We start from the raw sequence: 23,943 nt of genomic DNA on the forward strand, positions 1-23,943 counted from the left end.
TAAAAGCTATGTCTTGGAAAAATTTTTTAAATCACTCTCCTTTAATGTTATTTGAACTGTCAAAATAAATGTTATGATTTTTAAATGAAGAATATTAAATCTACTTTTGCAAACCACCACTTCTGTCATCCCCACTAACAACAACAAAATCCACTGCTTTAACCTGCAGCCCTCTGTGGCCACTAGCGCTCGCTAGAGGCCCAGAGCCTGGTGGCCGCTGATTGACAGGTGCACGGAGGGGGCTGTGTGGCCCCTGCGGGCAGCATCACTGCTCGGGCTTGTGAGAGGCCCAAACTGGGAACCCTCCTCTGCGCACCACTAGGGCTGTCTTTCTGACTCGCTGCGGGTCGAAAAAAGATGCAAAAGACTGCATTATGCTTTAACTCAATTCATCCCCCCAAACAGTGATCACCCCAGATAGAAGGAAAACCCTCCACCTCATCCTACTCAGTATCCAAGGGAATTCATGCTACAAAAGGCATTTAAAAGAAGGTCAAAATTGATAGCTTAGTTCCAATTTCTGAAGGGAGGAAATGATTGGGGAAGGTATGACCGACCACATGATCAAAGAGGCAGCTGAGAGCGGAGGCAAGCGGCCGGGGAGGGAGTGGAAATGGCTCCCAGCTCAGCTCATCCATCCAGGCGGAGGGACGCTGGTCCACACACAGAGGTGGGGCAGACAGGGGAGATCCCAAAAGACATTACTCCAAAACACCTCAAGGCCGGATGGTTTGTACTTTGTGTACATTTTCAAAAGCTTGTTCCAATTTCCTTTTGGAATAGTAAGCGACAACTAGAAATCCAGGGCTTTTGAGTGTAGCAGGCTTCATGATTAAGTGACATACTGTCTCAACAGTCACTTAACGAGGCAGAACTCAGCCCTGGTGTCTGCTGTCGGGGAAGGGTAGTTACTAGTGGGGCCCTCGGCTCCCAGAGAACTGGTCTCGTTCTACATCCTCACCAGGGTGAAGACCCTGGTGCCTGCTTTGGCATGAGTCACTGGTCTGCACACTTATGCCTGTGTCACTAAGTTAACGTCTCTCAAGTGAAAGGCTCCTAATCCAGAGGGTCCCTAATCTCCTGAACTACACCATCCTGTGTGGCCACTGGTGTGATTACTGCTTGCTGAGCAGTCCAGAAGTGCCCATGCTGACACTAAAAATCATAAAAGCGAGGCATTTATGGTAATGCCAATGATTCAGAATGATGACTTTTCCTCATGGATCTAGCCAATTTGAAGAAAAAAGAAGCTAAGACAAGACATGTGACGAGTGTCTTCAAACAGGCTAGCAGAGGCTATTTCCTCACTCTGACATCCTGAGCCACCAAACCCAAAGTCCTGTAAGTGGAAATACACACATTCTTTCAGTTTCTTTTGGGGGCAGTGGAAGAAGAAAGGAGTGCCCCTGGCAAAAGTACTGAGTGTGTGACAGTCTTCCAAGAGCAGAAGAGAGGCTGGCCAGAAGTGCTGGTGAGACAACTTCTGAAACAGAACCTTTCTCATCTCTCCTCTCCTCACCCCATACACCTGCCTTACAATGCGCTCTGGATCCTGCTTCTGAGGTGGTCCAAATGGAGAGCCTCTGCTCCTAACCAGGACACCTTCCACCAGCTGTGGGCGAACTCTGGGAAAAGGCTCTTCTGTCAGACAGTCACACAGCAGCTCCCAGGAAGGAAGGAGAGGCCCCATCCCCCTTCTACGGGGAGAAGCCAGGTTTGCTTAGACAACTTTCCACACTGTTAAAATATTACACCTTAAAAAACACCCAAAAAAACAAAACAAAACAAAAAAAAAACACCCAGGACTCAGAAATCTGATAACACCTATGCTTTTAACACCCCTCCTCCCCCAAGTAACAACAGAACCCACCAGGAGAACAGAAAGGCCACCCTGAAGGGACATGCTAGGTGGTGGTGCTGTCAGATCGGGGAGAGAGGTGACAGAAAGGGGGGTCAGCCTGCAAGGATCTCCCAGCGGGGGTGTGTCATGCGCTGTGGCCGGTGCAGTTCCCCCAAAACCGGGGTGGTGAGCCTCCAGGAGGCGCTGTGGGTCAGCACTCCTGCAGACCCCAAAGTGATTGCCTCTGGCCTTAGGGAATGGCAGAAACACGGGCAAAATTCCAAAAGGGAGGGCTTCCCTGCTGGCGCAGTGGTTGAGAATCCGCCTGCCAATGCAGGGGGACACGGGTTCGAGCCCTGGTCCGTGAAGATCCCACATGCCACTGAGCAACTAAGCCCGTGTGCCACAAGTACTGAAGCCCGCGCGCCTAGAGCCCGTGCTCCGCAACAGGAGAAGCCACCGCAATGAGAAGCACACGCACCGCAACCAAGACTAGCCTCCACTCGCCGCAACTACAGCAACGAAGACCCAACGCAGCCTAAGATAAATAAAATAAAATAAACAAACAAAAAAATTCCAACAGGGAGAAAGCCTCTGTGTGTTTACAGACAGGGTGAGGACTCCCAGAAGACAAGGGTGAGTAACTGAACACCTAAAGCTGCCCGGAACGGGGAAGCTTTTTTTTTTTTTTTTTCTTAAACCCAAGCTCATCCAGGATGAGGTCCCTGCAGTAACATCCATGCTAATTGGTAAGTAAGACAAAGCCTTCCCTAACAAATCAGCAATGTAATTATGAAGCCAGTCACTAGATCAAGCCAGTTAGGCGCGCTCGGCGCGGCTCCGAAGCTGTAACCCGACACCACTGTTTGCCGCGGCGCCTCCCCGGGCTCTCCGGGCGGCGCGGGGGACTCGGGCTCGGCCGCAGGCACTGCATGGCCGCGTAGCCGCGATCAGGCTCTGCACTTGGACCCGGACCGCCGCGAACAATCCTCCTTGCTTTCTTGACAGCGTCTTAAAGCCTGGGAGACAAACAGAAATTAAGCCAGGAAGGCAACCTCGAAGTCAATTAAAACAACAACTTTTACTGCTTGGGGATGTCTTCCTCAAGTCTACATTTTAAGAAACGCTAGCTTTCCCTCTCAGGATTTTTACACACTTCTATTGAATTGAAGACGGTTTCTGACGCTGCTGGTTTGTCAAACATCATATTTTCTCTCGGAAAAAGAAAAGGACGTTTAAAAATGTTGACAGCTAACCTCATTTAGTAGGCAAATTCTGGGAGAGATTGTTTCAAGTGAATATTTCTTTGGAATAAATTACGGCCTTGTTAATAAACATCTGGAAAGAAACATGGGCTTTTTAGAATGTAACTGTTAAGTACTAGAAAATGTTTCTAATATCCTGTCTTACTGGTTCCTCCGCCAGCTGGGAATTTTAGGTTTTAAACCTAACTCTTAGGAAGCTAGGGACACCAGTCACCTCTTCCAAAGATACTGAGAATGCCAACAGTTCTCTTATTTTACCTAACAATTCTGGCTAAAAGCACTGCACACCTAAAGTAAAAGATTGAGCCGAATTATACAGTTTCTAAACTTAAGTTTAACAAAAACATAACATGATACGATGCCTGGAATTTGCTTTAAAATGTTCTAGAAGAAAACGGCCGTGAAGATGAAACAAAACTGACAAAATGTTGATAACTGTTGAAGCCGGGTGATAAGCACAAGGGATGCATTGTACTCTTCTCTTTACTTTCGAGTGTGTTGGGAATTTTCCATAAGAAAAAGGTAAAACACACACACACACACAACACCAATACATATTTTTAAAATTCTACAAATTAAAAAATCAAATAAGCACAATAAACTATTTACACCCTTAGCGAGAACTATTATATTAACTTGATAGGTTATTTTACATAGAAGAAAGCTATAAATGCTCTATGTAAACAAGCACGCCCAGCACAAGTGGAGACTCCTCTTAAGCTTTGAAAGAGCATATCACATCTAACCACGAGGGGGCGCAGCAGAGCAACAGGCACGCCTTAAGTCTGGTTATTCACCGCAATTTCTAACTAGAGATCTCTCAAAGTATACACATTTCCAAGATTGTTCCCAAATTCAGGTCTCCACAGGACACTGCTAAGCAAGCCAAGAGCCCTGCAAAGACCAAACTAAATTATTTTATGCTATGGTTCAGAATCTGGAAATACTACATGTAAAAAAGGTTGTTGTCTGTATATAAGTAACACTGATGTTTCAAAAACCATGGTTAAAAAGATCCATGGAGGACTCCCGAAGTGAGAACAAACACACAACAACAAACATACAACCCGAGTGATAAGATGTGGACTGGGAGAAGCCAGCAGTTCAGAATTTCCAGTGGGGGCGTCCTAAGGTGATCTCCCAACCACACAGAGAGTCTTCAAGGTTAGCAGTAGGAATTTTACTAGGATAGAAAAGCCTTCAATAATCCTATTGCTTCTTAATAACAGGAAATTACCTCCACACTGAACAGAAATGGCTTCAGGCAGTTATTTGGGAAAACTTCGTAAAGAATATTGGGGAGGAGCCATTTAATCGTAAAATGTAACTCAGGTAACCTTAAAGAGATAATGAAGCAAGTTGATTGTATAACTTGCTGGAATTCTTCCTATTCCAATTACAAGTTGAAGTTCTATGATATTGTATGTTCAATAATAGTGTTCATAAGACACGAACTATTACCACCAATCCTTCCATATGAAACTTGGCAAACATGAACTATTATAATGTTATATTTATAAATATTATTGTAGTCATTAAAATTATGATGCTATTACCACACTAGTTTGGTGTCAGGAACACATCTTTAGCATGCTGAATCTAAAGCCTCGTTATCATTAAGGGAAGGAATTCTTAGATTTTAATTTCTTTCCCTTAAGATGATGTGCCAGTAAAGGCTAGCCAGCCTCACCCCGCCCCCATTCCCATGCATAATGAAAATATTTTTTTCTCCAGTACTTATAATTGCTTGGACGGGATTCTGGTGTCAACCCTCCTGAACCATCTTTTCCCCAAAGATACCTTGTTTTTCCCCTCACACTAGAGACCCTTAATAAACAAGGTCAGGGGGAAAAAGCTTAGGGTAGAAACAAATGCTTTGCCAAAAGTATGTGGCAGTGTTTTGGTTTTTTGTTGTTGTTGTTTTAAAGAGCGCTTTCAGATACATAAAACAGTCATACTAAAACAGGTAAATATAATTTGCTAGAACAAATCTGTGAAAAATAAAATTGCATCTTAATTAAAACAAAAGATTACCGTCTAGGTTTTGTTAGCCAACTAACTTGCCACTGAATAAAACTAACAAAAACTAAGTATGCTACATCGGGAAGTGTTTTTATATAAGTGTTTCTTACAGGTTATTATTAGTTTTTAATCTTCTTTGTTTTCAAATTGAAAAATCACTTAAAAGAAGACATGCTTTATATTCCTCACAAATACAGAACATATTTCATCTTTTAACTTCCACATGCAATCTAAAGAAGAAAACCAGATAAATATTCTTTATTTACTTATTTACTCACTGAGTAAATCTAAACACTGTACTGTATGGTCTAAATCTGGGTTCCTTAAAAGAAAACGATCACATTTTTACAATAGGACATATGGGTATAAAAATTTTAGGTACATGATAAAAGACATATACTTAGAGATGCGTAAAGGGGAGGAGATAACTATTCTACTATGTAAATATCTGTTTCATATAAGCAACATACATATTCAGAATGTTTACTTCAGTTAATTCTAAGAATTAGGCAGGCTCCTGATAAGGTTTTACAAAGACAATTTAAACTTTATATCACATACTTGAATAATTCACAAAGTAGAAAACGGAAATGAGGATACAAACTATGCTTGAGGGCAGTGAATGATACTTAGTAAAGATGGCAGCCATTCATTTTTAAAAATAATTACTTGGGCTTCCCTGGTGGCGCAGTGGTTGAGAATCTGCCTGCCAATGCAGGGGACACGGGTTCGAGCCCTGGTCTGGGAAGATCCCACATGCCGCGGTGCAACTGGGCCCGTGAGCCACAACTACTGAGCCTGCGCGTCTGGAGCCTGTGCTCCGCGACAAGAGAGGCCACGATAGTGAGAGGCCCGCGCACCTCGATGAAGAGTGGCCCCCGCTTGCCGCAACTAGAGAAAGCCCTAGCACAGAAACGAAGACCCAACATAGCAATCAATCAATCAATCAATCAATCAATAAAAAATAAATCTTAAAAAAAAAATTACTTTGGGGCTATTTTGAGATAACAGGTATTTCTTCCCAAGGACTTCTGGGTATTGATAATTAATGACCCACAGAACTTTATTTACACAAAGTCATTTAGTCAAATACAATAAAATTAATCAGAGCACCACACTGAATGTAATAAATATTTATTTTCTAAGGAAACTACCTGTCAGAACTTGAACTTCTATGATCTTCAAGGACCTTTAAGGAGACCTGCCTCCCACCCACCCCACTGCCACCCCTGAACATCCTGCCTATGTTTAGGGGCTTCAGAAGCAAGAAGGCAGGTGCCACTTGAGGAATCCACGCTTTGAATTTGTTAACCAACTACTTACTGTTAGACAGCTAACAACCAACACCAGGTAAAATCTATTTTATTTTATATTTCCGGCCATAATAAAAATATTTTAAAAAGCAGTCTGTTTAAAAAACTGTTCAGAAAAGACCATCACCAGGTTTGTGACAAGCACAGAGGCAGCGCAAAAATTTCTTCATCAGCTACAGACCACGCACTGTGCTCAAATTCCTCTGCCAGGTGGGTTTTCTACGACAGCAGAGAAGACAGAGAAGTACACACATACATGGAGATTCCCTCCTCAAAAAAGGAAAGAAATCTGAAAAGCAAATCTGTATCATGTATTATTGTAAAATGGGTAACCACTAAGGGAGGATCAGATTAAAACAGTCACCACCTCGTTATCTCATTGGTGTGGCTAGAATTTTATGCAAACCTGTTCTGGTGCAGAGATGACCTTGGGACTTTCAGATTCCCTGAGTTTAACTCAACACTTCTAAACACCAGGGTGGGGTACTCCAGCAGGCCTGCCTGAAGCCCGGGAGCTGCGGCTGGCGTGGAATGATAAGCAGTCAGCCAGGAGAGCAGAGCAAGGGGCTAAAGGTTGATCTGCAGCAAGTAACGCTTCATTATTTAATTTTCTTACCATGGCATGATCAAGTAATACTTTTTACTTTTGTTCAACAGGTTCACACAGACAGCTAGAAACACGAGTGAGTGAGTGTGTGTGTGTGTGTGTGTGTGTGTGTGTGTGTGTGTCCTGAAGAGCCAGAATTCCTTCCCCTTCACTATTCTACATGAAACTCCTTAGAAGCACAAAAATGCCTGGTTTAGCGTCTTGCTTTCAGTTAACCACCTATGAAGGTTTTTAAAGGAAAAAAAGCTTAGAATTAAATAGCAACTCTGCAAAGCTACAGGTTTTTGCAAAGGGACAGAAAGATAGTAATTCAGACATGAATTCGTTTTAAGAGCTGAGGTTTGCTGCTACCTGGAGTTACTAGAGAAACAAAGCTGCCTTTGGGCACCTAAAACTAGTCAGACCTGCTGTAGCAGCTGCACGGTCGGCTCCAGAGCTGTCCTCCACTCTCCTCCCTCCAGCCCCCACCCCGCGCATCCGCATTGCTCACTCCACACGGGGCGGCGCCGAGCGGGCACACTCAGCCCTCCTCTGCCGCCCCTGCTCAGGGGCAGGGCCAGCTCTGGACACACGGCGTGCAAGTGTAAGAGGAGGCCAGACAAGAGAGCAGATGCCGACTCCATTCTGAACTGAAAGCTGCAGTTGGTGCGGAATACAGCTTCTGTGTTCCCAGGTTGCTAAGATAGATACATCAAATTGTGGGGTTTGCTTCAGTGAATCCTGGCAGGGATTCCCAATTAAGTTGAGAGAGGAGGGACGGGAGATCTTGAGAGGAGACGAAGGAGGCTTTCCAGCTTCAGGAGCCCTCAGACCACAAAGACAGCAGAATTTCCTTCCAAAAGGGAGTTTTCATTGTCTGTACGTGGCGCTTGTTTAAATGATAAGCATCTGTTTTGTCCTATTAGGAATCATATGTTTTCAAAGATATTGCGATGTTTTTATTTTGAAATTTTTATTTGTATTTCAAAGAAAATTTTTCGACAGCCAAGCATGTTTTGTTTGTCTCACGATCTTCAAGGAAAAAAAAAAAAAAAAACAAAAAACAAGGCGTCTATTTATTACCCAGAATAGGAATGTCGTCTTATTGGCCTGACATATGCCATTCACAGATTCATACAAAGAATGAACTGCCACACAGTGCTCATGGAGAAAGACACGGCTCCACACAATGAGTGACGGGCGCTCCAGGGGACAGCGCTGCTCACAGGGTTTCCCAGCATCTGCACGGAGGGCACAAGTTTGCCTTTAACACCAACCGCACTGGCCACTGGAGACAATAATTTCGTTTAAAAGATACGCTAACTTTGGTTAGTTGCTCTTTCCTTCAAGAATACTGAAACTAAATTAAATATCCACACATTTCTTAAGCAGGAGTCCTAGCTTGGGGGTTTCGGTCAATTGTTTAAGGAATAATTATTAACAGTCAGTAGAAAATATATGATCTGTGCATATGCAGTGGCCACTGCATTTTTTGATGTTCGTGTTCTGCTGGTCAGTGTTGATTAATGGAAAGACCTATGAAAGTAGGTGTTACCCTTATTTCGAGGCCATTTTCACTTAAAATTGGAGCTTGCCCTCTGGTGCCTTGAGCATACACCTGATCTTTGCACTCAGCAATCAGAGACACCTCTCTCTTGTCTCTCTGCCCCCTCTCCCTCTCTCCTTTGGCAAGAAACTACTGCAACTACAGCTATCTCCTATAGGATAGGCCGTAACAGTAAGGATGAAATTTCTATAGCAACAAAATCTAAAAAAATTCTACAAGTGAATTAAAGTTCACACTCCTAAATACCATATTTATCTATACATTTTAAAAATCTCTGTTGTAATATTGACAAAGTCGTCTTGTTTTTTTTTTTTTGATATAAACAAAATATAAAATAAAGCTGCATGCTTTTACTAGTGTCCTCTAACAAGGAACCACAGCAAAAGAAACCTCTAAGGGTTTCTGTTGTAACTTTTATCTTTCTTAATAGCTAAAGTGTAAAATATTTTGACCAAGGGCAAACTTTTAGTACAATTTGCTACTGATAATTTGAAGTATGCTTTTATTTTTATTTATTATATTCTGTCAGTTTAACTTTTGACAGAAAAAAATCTTTATGTATTTGTATGTCTGTATATATGTATATATCTTCAACCTCCCCTTATATGTTTTTTACCTGCTTTGTGTGTGTGCGCCTTTCTAAGTAGCGTTGTAACTTTTATTCTGTCATTGGAACACTGTTTAAAATAGCATACGCCAAAAGCTATCAGCTGCTACACAAATTTGAGTGAGTTTTAAAATATCAAAATATACACTAACTATCTCATTATTAATAATTCAGTGCACGGCAACTGGGGAAAACTTATATTTCAGCTTCTCAATTAAATAAAAAAGCTTTCAAGGGGACAATTCAGCAAATAGAAGTCTAAAGGTTTTCTAAATCTGAGTTAATATCCCTTTCTAATTTTTTTAAGGGAAACAGGCCGGAGCAGCTGTTACCTAAGAAGCTGTGACACTCGTCTGACAATAAAACTGTTCCCTAGGACACTCGTGTCGTACACTTGGTTGGTATTATAAAATGTGAGTCTTCTCTCCCACCTACTGTAATAACGCCAGGAACAGAGCTGAATGTTTAAAAAAAAGAAAGGCTGTCAAATCCATTTCATAAGATTTCTCACCTGACAGCAACACGGTTAAGCACATTTTAATTAGGGGGGAGGAAAGAAATAAAAATTATTTTAAAGGGTTCCAAACCTGATGAACAACACAGACAACTTTACATTAACATATGATATTTCTAAGTAAATCAATAAAGCTAAAGGAAAATTTCTAACGTTTATCTCTCTTTTTGTTGTTTTTCCACGAAGAAACTGCTAAAATGAACAGGAAAGCGGAGATGCATGAACAAGCTCTTCTTGCTCGTGCCAGAAGCTGGGATCTTCGGATGGGTATTTTCATCCTCAGAGCACACCCTACTACACTCAAATCAGAATAGACTGCTATAAAAAGGGGGAGGACTGGGAGGAGTTCTAGGGGTGAGACACGCCTTCTGAGTAGCTGAACAACTATCCCCCCCCCCCCCATCAGCAAAACAACCCAGAGGCAATCAGGTGGACTGTCCTCCAGGGGTTGAGTGGAGCCAAGAGCCCACTTCACTCTTGTCAGAGACTAGTCCCTAATTATAAAAGGCTACTTTGAACACTTAAGGCCTCAGGGATCCTATTGGCTACTACAACTTCTAGGCTCTTTACACACGTTATGGACATTTCTTAACGTATATTGGGAAATCAAACAGTATATTTCATGAACAAAGCTTGAAAACATATACTGTCTTCCTTAAGACCAAATGAGGCTGCCCAACTTGATTACAATTAAAACTGGTATAGTTTGAAGCTGGATGTCTCGCCCTGCTGAATGTCCTTCCCCACTCAGTGCCTGTAAAAACTTACTTTCCACCTCCTGAAACATCCTGAAATTAACCAGCTTGAAAGCAAAAAGTTATTCTAAAACAAATTATATCTAATCTTTTTGAGAAATTGAAGGATAAACACAGAACTCTACTCCTATCTCAATCTATTACTATTACTTCTGCTAAAAGTAAGGTAACTCGTGGCCAAGGGGGAAAAAAAAAACAATTTATGATCTTTCTCTCGATGCAGTGGCCCTCTGACGGCACCCTGTCTTAATGGTACAAAGTCCAGGGCTTGGGACAGCTGGCTCCCCTCAGCCCCCCTCCCTTTCAGTCATAGGCGGTCACGACCAAGATGACTTGTAGATTTCTAACTTAAAAACCAATGAGACATCAAGTTTAACATACATACACATTCAAAATCAATTCACTTGGGCACGGGCGAAAAGAGGGTGGAGAGGTATGTTTTTAAGCTAAAACACAGGGAAACTAACAGAAACACACTAAAGCAAGTTGGATGCAAACCCGGCCACAGAACTCAAAAGTGAAGCAGCCTTCGCGCCAGCAATACGAGCCTTAAAAAAAAAAAAAAGTCTCGCACGTTCACAACAACACAACCGCCACAACACGCACACATATCCCAGCTGTAAAAGCGACAGCTCCAAGCTCCCTCCGCCCCGCCGCTGGGCTCTGGTTAGCTCCCGACCCCCTCCTGACCCCGGTCCGTGACTGCCCGTCCCCTGCCCTTCCCCCAGCAGATCTGCCCGCGAACGCTGGGGGTCCCCGGCGCTGGCCCGGGGGTCCAAGGGAGCGGGGCCGGGAAGCAGCCGGAGGGAGCGCTCCTCCCGGTACCTGCTCCAGCCCAGGTCCCTCTCGCCGAGGCGCCCGCGACCCCCGCGGCCGCCCGGGCCCCTCCTCCGCCCTGCCGGCTCAGCCGGCCCTGGCGAGGTCCCAACGCCGCCCCCACCCACCGGGAGCCCAGCGCATCCAAGAATCCCCTCCAACCCGGCGCCGGGAGAACTTACCACATGCAGCTCCACCTGGGAACTAACACATCAGGAGGGGTTTCTGCCCACTCCTCAAGCTACTCCCGCTCCATGCGGAATCCCCCGCTCCGGGGGCCCGAGGGTGGCTCCGAGGAGCGGGCTGGAGGCGAGACCGAAGCTAAGACTCCGCCGTCCTCTGCCTGCGCGCTCGGAGCATTATACAATGGTGGAGGAGGAGGAGGCGGCGGCGGCAGGCAGCGGAGGAGGAAGCGGGAGGCGGGCGGAGGGGGCGCCCTGACCGAGCTAGCGGCAGCTAGTGCTCCAGCACTCGCTGTGCAGGAGTGACGTGCGGCCAGCGAGCCTCCCGCGAGCTCCGGGCCCTGGGCTCAGCCGGCCCCGCCCCTCGGCCCGCCCCGCCCCGCCCCTCGGCCACCAGGCCCCGCCTCTTGCCGGGCCCCGCCCCCTCCCCCGGAGGTCCCGGGAGGCGCGATAAATGCCTAGCGGGGCCCCGGCCGCCCCAGGAGCAGGAAGGGGCAGGCGGAGCACGCGAGACGCCGGGTGGCAGCGCCGCCCACGGCTCCCTTCCCAGCCGGCGCGCCCTTGATTTTCTCTTAAGGGAAGGCTGAAGGAGCAGGGGAGAAGAAAAGAGACACTCCGGCCAGCGGACCACAACTAACCACCAAGAATCCCCTCACACCACTCATGCAAATGACGGAGCCGCTAGTGACAAAGGCGGCGGCGAGAGCCGCGCGCGCACAGCCCGCTGAGTCGCGCGACCGCAAATATGACAAGCATCTGAGCTATTCTGCAACTTGGGGCCGGTTAGCCGGGCAGGCAGGGTCCCGGGGGGAAATGGGGGGAGAGAAAATCAGACCCCAAGGCGCGGCGTCCACGCTGCCAGCGGGGCTTTCGAGACAGGCGTTCCGGGAGGGCGGGGGCGGCGCACCCGCAGCTGAGACCCTCTCCGATGCCCCAGTCTCAGGACGCACGAGTGGCCCGCAGAGACGTCCGAATGACAGGATGGGTGGGGGCTCCAGCTGGAGCTGGGGACAGAAAATTCCCTTTGCGTGCAGTGGCCTCAGCCCAACACTTGAAATGGGTCACCAAGTCAAGAGTACCTTCGGGAACAGGACGGAACCGAGTTGCATCCTTCGTGGCAGGCCGCGGCCGTGGTGCAGACCCGGCAGCCGGCCGCCTACCCTGGCAGAGCCCACGCAGGTAGGCAAGCCAGGCTTGGATACGCAGGGGATACCGAGGCGCAGTTTCACATTGACAGCCTTTTCTCTCTCCTTAAGAAAGCTTCTGCCTTGAACTACTTACATTTAGCAGGGAAATTTATACTAGTTGGGAGAGATTGTGTGTATGATGCGAATTTAAAAGCCCTAGGAAAGGAGAGCTCCCCTGGAAAATTAATGATTATTTTAAAAATTACATGCGCGTTCAGTGTAAAGATGTTACAAAAAGTAATTCAGGCACCTTAAAACTTTGGCTGCCACCCCAATCAATATCGTCTCAGATCTCTTTGGAGCTTAATGGTCCACTATACTAGTTATATTTACGGATAATAAAGCTTTAAGACCTAACATAAAGGTGATTATAAGTCGTTAACATCAAGACAAGTTTAGACCTATTGGAACTGTTCAGTAAGGATTTGTTATCAATCAAATCGATGATATTATTGAAATTAAACCTTGGCTAAAATGTTGGTAGACGGAACAATGTTTCTTGTTTTATCTTTCAAGGGAATGAAAAAGGTTTTTACTGGCCCCTCAGTATAATTAAAAGCTTACACAGATTTTTCTTTAAGCATAACCAATGCCAAAAGCTAATTATTTGTGGATATCTTTGGAAAGTTTCATTACAGTGGCATTCCAAATTACACATCGTGGAAGTAGTGCTCAGGGCCCTCAGCAAGTCCTGTTCAGTTTGTGCCTGGGTGGCATAATACTCAAACATTTTGCCATGAAGCCAAGATATTTTTCATTTCTAGAGTTCTGCCTTTCAGAGAGGACACTACCAACAGTTTCCTAACAACCCACTCGCTTACACTTTCAGCACTCAGTTTAAGGAGAAGCCATTGAAATAGAAGCTGCAGTAATCTCCTCCTGTGATATCTCTGTAGCAGAGGCCAGAGGCTCTGTTGAATTTAAAATAAATTGAAACTGTTATTCATGAATTGAAGTGAGCAGCAAGTTAGACTTGCACAATTTTTGTGACGCTTGGATATTTTCTAGCAAATGAATTACCAAAAGAACTAAGATCAAAGTGACAATTTTTAAGTCTTCAGAGTGGACGCTTGATTCTGCTAAAGTACGTATTCTGTGTGTGCTCAGTAAAGGTTTGAGTTCTTAGGAAAGCAATCTAAATTCTGGGGGAAAATGGTTTTCACCTTTCCACACTTTTGAAGGTAAATGTCTTATCAGTGCACATGTTATATATAAGTCCCACTTCCCCCACTTCTAAATTCTGGCATCTTGTACCAAGAAGTCAAAGGACGAAGTGGCAGCTTCAACAGCTGCTGATGTAGTCCCACACCAGGTGGTTCATGGCCCACTCCCCTGGGGCCAAGTCCCCCACAGGCCAGCAGAGCAATTTCTGCCTGGTCCTGGGAATCCAACACCATGAAGCTAAGGAAAGGCCCTCCTTGAGCTTTTGAAGTCAACTCCCTTCAGTATGCATGATTTAAAAAAAAAAAAAAGTATGTGTGTGTGTGTATATATATATACACACATATATACATACATATATATACACACACACATATATATATAGTTTATTCGTAGCAAATGAAATATATATATATATATATATATATATATATAGTTTATTCCTAGCAAATGAACAAGAAGTGCTTAGTGAACACATAAGTGTGGTTTTCACACTTTCACTCTCTGGAACATTTAAAAGTCCATTTAAAATAATCCTACCCTCAGGATTTAGAGTTTAGAGCTTCTCCCTCTCACTTTCACATACAAGAAATTAGGCCAGTCATCCACATTTAACTATCAGGAACATATCTGTTTAGGGAAAAAAGAAATATTGCTTTTGGAAGTATAGAACTGTGATGGTAATTTTTAAAAATACTCATGAGTTTAATTTCAGAGAGGTACTTCTCAACATTGCTTTGTAGTTCTGGGTACTAGTTTGCACTTCACTGCTTCTCTTGAAAGTTTCTGTGCCCTCACATCTTGCAAACAACCAGACTACTGCACTAACTGAAGGCCACTTTTAGCACTTAATTAGCATGCACCAAAGAATTGACACAAGGACAAGCTGCCTACATAAACTGAGAAAGACTTTACGACAGTTTTCAAGCTCATTCTTTCTCCTTTATTACATTTTACCTTTCAAGTTCCACATGAAATACTGGTAATAAGCATCCATCTATATACCTTGGAAATATTGGTCTTATGCCCCTACCCCCTCAATAAACGTTTCAGTTATTAAACACATTATATACAGCCAGCTGGGCTAAATAATCTTTTCATGGAAAATACAGAGATCCTAACTGAATGTGGACTTCCCATTCACTGATCACTGAAATCTATTAATAAATCTTCGAAATAAAGTCTGGAAGTCCCACATCACCTAACTGATTATCAAAGAGTTGATACAGGATACGATGATTTGTTAAACTAAACACTCTCACAAAGATGGCACGGACAGGTTCAGTACTTTTCAGCCACTAGCAAGTTAAAACTTCACGGTACCAAAGGAGCCAGTTAACTTCTCTACTACTGCAAATTCTTCTCCATCTCTTCGCCCTACTTGTGTCAGGTTTTTTCCTGCCTCTCCCTGAAGTCACGCTTCACAGGAAGAGAGCTTCAACTCCGGTGAAGGGCTGCTCTTGCAAAGCTTCCCTCATTGTTATTGGACTGCTTTGCAATGACTGCCCCTTAAGTTCTGGGAGAGGGTCATTTTTCTGTTAGCAATACACGCCTTTTTCTCTCTTAAAAATCTGATAGTATTTAAATCCTAATTTGGAACAACATCTTAATGATAATATTGGAAGAAAATGCTCTTAAAACCATTTTCTTTTTTCTGGCATTTTTGATTAGTCCCTTCGAACCATTTCTAGAGGAGACGGCATCTGCTGAGCAAGAGCTTCCTCCCTACTTCATTTGCCACTATTTTCCGGTAAAATCCTCAGATAAATGGTGAGGTCCACTTCCGAGCGGCCCTCCTTAGAGACTCCAGCTCTTGCTTTCATCCTCTCTCAGCTGGAAAGCGAAGGCCTTGCCTGGTGACAACTCCAGTGCTCCCTTCCTGCCAGATGCCACTCCGCCAAGACTTGGTGGGTGCTTCTCAGAAACCTCTCTCCTTGTCCCCAGTTCCCCACACGGCACTACTCTCCTGGTGGCCTCTGCAGGTTGACCCTGTACTTCCTGTCTATAAACGATTCTCCCTTCTTGAGCAGTTCACACTCTTCTCAAGGTACTCAGCACTCCGGGCTTCCCTAGAAAACTTCAATGAATGTTAGAAATCATGCAGCCTCCAGACCATCCTTGTCCCTGGGAACCAGCTTGGTGAGAGGAAGAGTCCTGGAGTAGGAGTTTGAAGATCTTGTACAAATAAATCTCTTAGCTATGATTAATCATTGACTTTTTAGCTTCTTGATCTGCTATGTCACAGATATAGGATAAGCACTGGTTCCGGTGAAAAGAACACAGGTGGTTGGTCAGAAGATCTCGGGTCTAGTTCCTCAGCCAGTCAGCAGTGAAGCTGAATCAGGGCCTTGACATCATGGGGCCTGCATCCACACCCCACAAAATGAGGCACTAGGGCTCAAGGGTTTCTGTAGCCCCTTCCCAGAACTCAGAGTCTATGAAAAGGTGACTACAATGGGGACTGCCTTCACGGAGGAGTTTAGAAGAATATAAAACCAACTTCACGTCCTATTTTCTGTGATATACATTCTCATATCTATTGCAGAAACGATCTAAGATTGTGTACCTTTAAATCACCTGTGAGTAAAGAGGTCATTTAAGAGAAGTATGGTGATGTCGGGAACGTAAATAACGTATTTAAACCACTTTTTGAAGTCTCAGCTATAGAAATTCTACTTTGAGGAGTTAAAAAAAGTCAAAGCTTTAATGTGTATAGATGCCCAGGAAATACCTCTAAGTTCAGGCTATGAAGTATCATTAAAAATAAACATGTGGACAGAGAACACAGTTTAAATGGAAACAGCGCATACAACAAAAAATGAATCAGCTCTTTGCCACTGTGAATTTTTATTGGTTTTCGGAGGAGACGGAACACTTAGGTAAGACTTTATCTTTCCTTTTAGTCACCAACGCAGAACTGTTCTTTAAAGACTTGTTGCCAGAATAAACAAGACTTTTTCAAAATTATCCAACTGTCCAATAATACTTGCTTTAAATTGAAAATAACGTATTTTTAAATTAAAAAATTTCTATATTTAAAATTTCAGAAATGCAGAGTGAAAGTCAAGTAGGAAGAAACTAAGGCAAACATCTCAGATAAACACCAATGCTGTATTAGATACACTTGTGTAACTAGTCAATTGTTTTCCTAAACATGCTCTAAATATTGAACAAAAGATTTTATCTTGCTGAGTAATATTTGTTTCAAAACTGCTTTCTTAGAGAACTCTTGTTTGAGGTATATGAAACTCCTTAAATGGGCAATTATCAGAGAAACTGGCTTTTAAGGAGAAAATAATAGTGTGAATGAGCTATATGTAACTTCCCTTTTTAAAAACAGAAGTTGAATCTGTAACGCCAAATTTAGAAAGGAGAGTGGATGGCAGCAAATACCACGAGAATATCATCTATAGCATAGACGCCCACTGCCGTTCTGTTCTGTTACAAATAAATGTACGCTCTACAAACTCGAGTTTGCTCAAACAATGCATGTATTTAATTGTCCCTAAAGATGATTCTTTTCAAAGAAAACATACATATGAGTCACATCAAATTTAAAAGACTCATTTAAAAAGTGCCAGATTCCCTGACTTTGACTACAGTGATTCATTTGGCCTCATTACACAGAGGGCAGCATAGTCCATACTGGGACGGCTGATAAATAGCTTTTGTGGGAGTAGTATTGGTAATTTCAACACCATTTATATTTCCTTTTACTTTCCTTTAAGATATCAAAGCCCAAATTATAAAGGTTGAAAAGAATTTTAATGAATCAGACATTCATTTTTAATCAATCCTGATTTGTTATCACTTTAGAACTGTTAGACAACATGCTCTTAGTTTTAGTGATGAAAAAAAAAAACAGCTATAAAGACTCCAGAATTACTATTTTCACATTATAGCCAAAAATGAAAAGTGAGAAAATAGAAACCTTTCCAAAAGTTCATCAGATGAAAGGAACAGAATTAATGGGGAGATACACCATTTAGGGACAAGAATACTTAATACTATATAAATATCAATTCTCCCCAAAACTCATCAATAAATTAAATATGATTCCAGCTTAAATCCCAATGCTCCCCTCCCCCCACCCATGGAACTTTAAAAGCAAATCCAGAAATCATCTGGAATAGCAAAGGGCAAAAGATAGCTGTAGTAAGTTTAAAGAACAAGATGGGGGATGTGTCCCACCAGATATCAAGGCTTATTATAAAGCTCTAGTAATTAAAACAGAGTGGTGCTGGCAAGGGATATATAGATCAGTAGAACAGAATCGAGTGTGCAGGAACAGACCCACACATATACGGACGCATAAAATATGACAGAGGTGAGGTTACAGATCAGTGGGAAAGAACAGGCTCTTCAATAAATGACTAAAGGTCACCCGGTTTACCTGCATGGAAAAATAAAATTAAATGAGGTACCTGACATTTTTAGAAAAAATACATTTCAGGTGGACTAACATCTAAATATGTGAAACAAAACATTAAAACTTTTAGGAGAGAATATAGGAAAATATGTTTATAGGCTCAGGATAAGGAATATGTGATTACTGTCTGTCTCCTAAGATTCATTCTCTACTTGCCTCTGCTTTGCCCTGTACCTTGAAATGTTGACCCCTATGGACTAAGCTTCTTTGCCAACTAGCTTCCAGCTGGATTCTTCAACAGGAAGGCACCAGAAAGAGACCAGTGGGTCAGAGGGGAGAGAGGCTGGGGTATTTCTTCCCTGCTCCTTTCTGCTTTGGGCCCCTGTTATGGCATCACCCATCCCTCCAAGACCACAGCTTCTGCAGGCAGCCCCTTGTCCAGGGTGCCAACTCTCACAGATTCTAGCAACACCATTTCCTCCCTTTTCCCCTTTAGACCTAAAGATAATAACACCTTCCTACAGTTCTTGGTCTCCCATGCCTCAACTTTTGTCTCTCTGTCAAAAGTCCTTTTTCATTAAAGTCTCTTTAGTTGAATCACTTGAGTGGAATACTGTTTCCTGCCGAGACTCTGATTATTAAGAAACAAGACAGCCAATGCACAAACTATAAAGAAAAAGACCAATAACTTTGATTATATTAAAAATTAAACATCTATTAAACAAAATATACTATAAACAAGATAAAGGCAAGCTAAAGACTGTTGAGTGATACATGTGATTCATAGAATCAACAAAAGATTAATATTCAGAATTAATAAAGAACTGAATCAATTTTTAAAAAGTCATATAAACCCAATAGAAAAATGGGTAAAAGAGGAAGCTCAAATATCCAACAAATACGTGAAAAGATATTCAATCTCATCAGCAATAAGAAAAATGCAAATTATAAAAGGTTAGTTCGCAGCTATCAGATTGACCACTTTGGAGATAATGTGGCATTATCTAGTGGAGTTGGAGATGCACACACCCTGTCCACATACATGCAGTCTTTCTCAGTTAGGGTTCCATGAGAAAATAAGCCCTACAGAAAAGAATTCAAGTGACTATTTCCTCAGATCTCCCAAGGGTGGTATAAAGGTAAGAATCAGTGGTGTGCTGGTAAATGTTTAACAACTGGCTGGTGTGTGGGTGGGGAATGGGGAAAGAAGGAAAGAAGCCCTTATTTGTAGAATTTGCTGATTTCTGTGGTGTAAATAACCCACCATGGCTGATTTCAAGCCTCCCAACTGAACTGAAGAATTAGAAAGACTGGCATAATCGCTCGCTCTTAGGAGCAGGTATCAGTCTCCAGCTCCAGCCCAACACGTGAACCATTCTAGACTTAGAGGACAGAAGATAATTCATTACATACAATAGATGCCTTAGGGTACTCGGGTTTAATTCTCTGGAAGAATTCTGGATGAGAAGGGCTAAATCTAGAATCTAGAGAACCTCTTGTTTTTATTCCCCATGGAGACATAGAAGAATGTTTATTGTAGCTTTGCTTGTAATAGCTAAAAATCAGAAACAATCTTAATGTTCATTAAGATGAGAATAAATTGATATACTTGAAAACTATGGTGGATAAGAAGTACTAAAGATACCAAATATCAACATGGTTAAATCTCAAAAACATATAATGCTGAGTAAAATAAAGCAAGCCGTAAAGTATGTACAGTATAATATCATTTATATAAAATATTTTAATACATGCAAAACAATGCTATATATTGTTTACCAATACAGACGTATGCAATTATAGAATAAAAACATTACAGGGCTTCCCTGGTGGCGCAGTGGTTGAGAATCTGCCTGCCAATGCAGGGGACACGGGTTCGAGCCCTGGTCTGGGAAGATCCCACATGCCGCGGAGCAACTAGGCCCGTGAGCCACAGTTACTGAGCCTGCGCGTCTGGAGCCTGCGCTCCGCAACAAGAGAGGCCGCGACAGTGAAAGGCCCGCGCACCGTGATGAAGAGTGGCCCCCGCTTGCTGCAACTAGAGAAAGCCCTCGCACAGAAATGAAGACCCAACACAGCCAAAATAAATAAATTAATTAATTAATATTAAAAAAAAAATTACAGACAAAAGCATTCAGGAAAGTGGTTGACTTTCATAAATGGAGGAGAATACTGGAATCAGGGAGAGACACTATAAAGTTTAATTTCTTTTTAAAAACATGTAAAGCAAACAAATATGTTGTAATAAACAATTTAAATTTATTGTTTTAGATTTCATCACATTAAAAAAATACACTTTTTCCCTTTCTTCCATATGGTTCCCATGAAGTAGAACTTCGTAAGGTTTTTTCCCACAATTTCTAACATCTATTAATAAAGCATTGGGTAATATTTGTATTTCATGCATTTATTTATCCCCCATTATTTCAGTAATAACTTAATTCTTTTTACTCATTTGATATATTGTCCGTCTTCTCTGTCTCTTAATAATAGACTGCAAAATTCAATGACGATGCTAGCGTAACCTAAAGTTTTTAACAGGAAGCCCAGCTGACAAGGCAGGTATAAGAGAATAATTGGTTTAAAGCCAGTATTTGGGGTATATTTCTCACCTGCCAGGCTAACTTCTATCATACTAGAAAGGATAAAACCTTCCTTACAGAATATGTAAGGCTTCCTGTTACTTCCTTAATATACCAAATAATGCATTTAGCACTAAAAAGTGAAATCTTGTTTCCTTTTGTTTTAAAAAACAATGGAAACACACTTTCCCCGTGAACTATCTTTCACTTGGTGTTCAGGTGACCACTTACTGCTACACGAAATGCATTCTGCTTCTCTCTTACTTGTGTCCCTCGATACGGGGTTATAGGAATAAAGCCCACACACTCTCTTGACCTTCGGCAATGTGATGCTGTCTCAGTGCAAGGGTAGTGTGACTTTTTTTCAGAGATTGTATTGAAATAAGCCTATGTTTTAAATACACACTTTTCTGCTTGCTAGCAGGCATTCTGAAGCTAGGTGGTTCTAAATAAAGAACTCTAGTCAACAACAGGAAATAACTCCCACAGAAAAAAGGGGCAGAATACAAACTCTCACCAACTCTTGTACACAGTTCACAACGGCCTTTTGTTCCATGCACATTAAGCCTGAAATCTTTACTTTTCAGAGCATGTTTGGGCCTTTGCAGAGCAATTAAACCTTCCTTTTCCTTTCGCTGGTGTCCTTGCCTTCTTCTCTCCGAGAAAGTTAACCTTACAACTGACTTCTTACTATGAGGTAGCAGATCAGAAAATGGAACAGTTTCTATTCTGAAACTTAACATTTTTTTCTTAATGGAGCTTCTCAAGGGGAAAAAAAAAATCAACTCTCAGTGTAAAACTCACTTTTCCTGCTAATACATAGAATACCACGTAAACACACATATATATGTCCCAAAAGAATATGTTCATCTGCAGTGTATGTTTCTAAATCTATCAACGAAGACATAATCATATCAACCCATAAATCTAGTGATGGGTTATCAACACTTTGCCAGTGACATTTCAGCAAATCAATGCATCTAGAAGATACATTTATATTCTATTCAAAGGCTCCCATCTTGAATCTTTAGTGAAAAAGACGGAGAAAAATCTAGGTCCCAAGCCAACCAAACAGAAAGACATCTGAAGGATGGTTTTTAAAGTCTCAGTGACTCCTACTGGGACAGAATGGTGGCATTCAACTATAGTACAGCATAGGTACTCCAGACAAGAAAATGGGGCTGAGTAAAACAGCTTAAATATGACTGCAGACTGGTATTTCTTCCTCTCCTATACACTCAGCCTTACCCTCTCTACTGGCTCCTTCCTGCAGTCAATAAATTACAGACTCAGTGTTCTCTCTCTTCACTTATAAAACAAGAAACAATCCTCCCCTGCTTCAATGTTGCAGGAATGTTGGTGGCTACTTCTGTCTTTACCCTTCACAGCTTTAGTCCCACCTACTTCCTCTGGCTTCTGCAGAAAAACTATATTGATCACCCCCAGAAAAGAGCACCAGTGCCCCCTAAGTGCCAAGCCAATGGACATTTCTGAGTTCCTCTTATGACTGAGCCTCTCTCTATACAGCATTTGACATTAATGACCACCTCCAAACATTTCTTTCAGAAACTCTGGCTGAACTATAGTCAGTCTCCTGGTTCCTATCTCTCCGTCCACTTGCAGTTTCCTTGGCTGGCTCCTCTTCCTCTGACCACCCTATAAACCTACAGTTCTGCACTTTAAAAAAAAAAATCACCCCCCATTGCAATTTGGGACCAGAGAAAATTACAAAGGTGAGTGGGGAATGGGGATGGTTAGTTAGGATATCAGAATCTTCAGGAAAATTTGGAGACATGGGTGTTTTGAAAAAATTTTACCAGTTGATAATCACTATCTAAATGTTTGTATTCCCTATGGTTTTGTTTTGCTCCCTCTTCTCTTTTCTCATCCTATAAGTTCTCCCTGGGCACCCTCACCCACTCTCAGGGGATCTGTATGCTAAAGATTCATAAATCAATAATCACATTCCAGACCTTTCTCTCTGAGGTTCACATCTGACCTTTATATATATGAGAGACCATACATATTATCATTTGTCAGGGTCATTCCTAGTTTATGCTTGTCCTGGCATAATTAGTAATAACACCCTGCTTCAATCTCAAAATGGTCCTGGGTTGAACAATAAAAGTATATAATTAGCCTATTTCTATCCCATTGCCTATTAGACATCTCCACTGGGTATCATAAAGGCATCTCCAACTCACAGCACATCTAAAATTGTCCTAATTTTATCCTCCTTAAATCTGCTCCTCCTCCTGAATGCCTAAATATGGTTAAGGTACCAACAAGGTACCCCCGATGTCTAAGTAGGAAATTTAAGATTCAAAGTATCTTCTCTCATACTTAATAAAGTCTCATAAAGTCCTGTCAATTTTCTCTCTTAAATATTTTTCAAATATGTCCCCTTCTCTCCATTTTTACCACCACTGCCCTAGTCAAGGCCCTCATATCTTTCACTTTGATTATTGCAGCAATCCATCTCCCGACTTTCAGTCCTAGATATTCTCCTCTAATCCACCTACACCACCTACTGTGTGACAGGTAGCATGCTAGGTACAAGAAATACAAAATGAACAAGAGATGCTCCCACTGAGTTCACAGGGTAGACTAACTCATCATTGTGACACAGTGGGTTACGTGGCAACAGAGACATGCGCAGGGTCTGACAACAGACACACGAGTGGCCACAGAGCCTGGCCAGTGTGAAAACAGGGAGGTAGTGATGGATTTTAGGGTAAATGGGAGTGAGTCAAGGTCATTAAAGGCAGATGGAGCTGCAGAGATGGGGAGGTGAGAAAAAGCAGAGGATGCGGGTGCGGATCTGAAGCGTAAATCGCAAGCAGGGAATAACAATAAACAGGCCCAGAGAGTCTGACCGGGCACGTCTAGGAAGGCCTTGGATACCACATTAAAGGGCCTGGCCTTTATGTTCTGAAGGTGGTGAGGAGTCTTTAAAAGATTTTCCGGAGACTTCCCTGGGGGTCCAGTGGTTAAGACTCCGTGCTTCCACTGCAGGGGGCACGGGTTTGATCCCTTGTCGGGGACTAAGATCCCACATGCCACATGGTGCAGCCGGAAAAAAAAAAAAAAGACTTCCCATGGGGGAGAGGCACAATATGATTTTTATTTTAGGACGTTAATTCCACACCTATTTCTGAACTTGACAGAATGATCCTA

The 23,943-nt window shown here is 42.6% G+C and overlaps 1 protein-coding gene across 2 annotated transcripts in view; it reads right to left on the minus strand.

Moving 5' to 3' along the window:
• SERTAD2 (SERTA domain containing 2) overlaps nt 1–23,943 on the minus strand; it is a 114,444-nt gene that overhangs the window by 10,766 nt on the left and 79,735 nt on the right. Inside the window, exon 1 of one of the 2 annotated variants that reach the window (XM_068564635.1) lies at nt 11,468–11,770. The exons of the other annotated variant lie outside the window; for it this stretch is intronic. The gene's annotated coding sequence lies outside the window, so the exon portion shown is untranslated. Of the gene's footprint in view, nt 1–11,467; nt 11,771–23,943 lie in introns of those variants that run through there. 2 annotated transcript variants of the gene reach the window in all.

Source organism: Eschrichtius robustus, chromosome 15, assembly GCF_028021215.1.
Source record: "Eschrichtius robustus isolate mEscRob2 chromosome 15, mEscRob2.pri, whole genome shotgun sequence".
Taxonomy (NCBI): Eukaryota; Metazoa; Chordata; class Mammalia; order Artiodactyla; family Eschrichtiidae; genus Eschrichtius; species Eschrichtius robustus.